Here is a 1,715-nt window from a genome sequence, read left to right as displayed (position 1 = left end):
AATTTTGATTCGTCCGCAGAACTGTTTTCCACTTTGCCACAGTCCATTTTAAATGAGCCTTGGCCCAGAGAAAACACATGCGCTTCTGGATCATGTTTAGATAGAGCTTCTTTTTTGACCTATAGAGTTTTAGTTGGCAATGGCGAATGGCACGGTCGATTGTGTTCACCGACAATGTTTTCTGGAAGTATTCCTGAGCCCATGTTGTGATTTCCATTACAGTAGCATTCCTGTATGTGATGCAGTGCCGTCTAAGCTGAAAGCCGTCTGAAACTTTGGATGATATAATGCACGATAGATGATGATAACTTTAGACTTTTTGCAATTTTTTTCTGATAAACTCCTTTCTGATAATGCTCCACTATTTTTCGCCGCAGCATTGGGGGAATTGGTGATCCTCTGCCCATCTTGACTTCTGAGAGACACTGCCACTCTGAGAGGCTAAGTTGCAAACTGGTCCTCCGGCAGTTCCTTATATGTACATTTAACTTTTCCGCCCTCTTATTGCTACCTGTCCCAACTTTTTTTGGAATGTGTAGCTCTCATGAAATCCAAAATGAGCCAATATTTGGCATGACATTTCAAAATGTCTCACTTTCAACATTTGATATGTTAAATTCTATTGTGAATAAAATATGAAAATATGAAACAACAATAATCTGGGATCGCCGAGGATCCTTGAACGAAAAGGGGGTTAACAAACAAAACTGGAAAATGGAAAATCTAGCTAAAATGCTGTTGTGTTAACTGTTAACAATAAAGGAATATCCTTTAAGTAAAAGTTAGTCCTGTGATGGCAAATTTTTTATAAGAGATTTCTATTTTTAAAAAAAAACAATTATTTCAAACTTTTGACCAGTAATGCACAATGGAAGAACATTAAAATGCTCACCGTTACAACAGCAGAGCAACAAGATGCAAACAATGATTTTAGCGTGATTAAATCACTTACTAACCTTACAACTTTATTGCCATGACAATGTAACACCATAAACCAGATACTTTTCAGTATGCAGATTTCCCTATCGCTCACGTGCCAGTGATTATCCCTCTGCATCCCAATGTTGCCGACCCCTGCTTTAATGTTTGCCTAACAAGGGCAATATATAAATGTTACTGAAGGCCACTGTTAAACATATTGAAGTGATATCCACTACACACACACTTAAGCAATTATTAAACTATTTGAGAAAATAGAAATAGAGAAAGAGAAATTATTCTGTAGTTCAGAGTCAGACTCATGAAGACCTGGATCATTTGTTATCAAATGAATTGGGAATCAAAGTACTGCACAACAGATGATTACTGTTCAAATTAAAACATGGAAGAAAAGTTGCGTAATATTCCTTAAATGTTTTACTAATTGTATTATTATTTTGAGAAGTACTTTAAACAGTTAAGAAAACAGATCTCATTTGCGTTTTGATCATTATAGCGTAGCTTTTCTCACACATCTGTAAAATCTGTCTTTGTATAAATTACGCGGCAGAGGTGAAGGATTCCTGTGCTCTGAGCTGTGTGGATGAGCTGTTGAGAAAGTTTGTCAAATTATGTCAAAACTGATGTTAAAGACTTAATGACTTATAATGTCATAAAAGATTTCTATTTCAAACAAATGTTGTTCTTTTAAACTTTTTATTGTACAAAGACTGACTAAAAAACTGTTTATACAAATATATTAATGATTTATTGAATATTGAATGATTTCTGAAAGA

Source organism: Carassius gibelio, chromosome A5 (genome assembly GCF_023724105.1).
Source record: "Carassius gibelio isolate Cgi1373 ecotype wild population from Czech Republic chromosome A5, carGib1.2-hapl.c, whole genome shotgun sequence".
NCBI lineage: Eukaryota > Metazoa > Chordata > Actinopteri > Cypriniformes > Cyprinidae > Carassius > Carassius gibelio.
Note: the sequence above shows the minus strand (reverse complement) of the source record.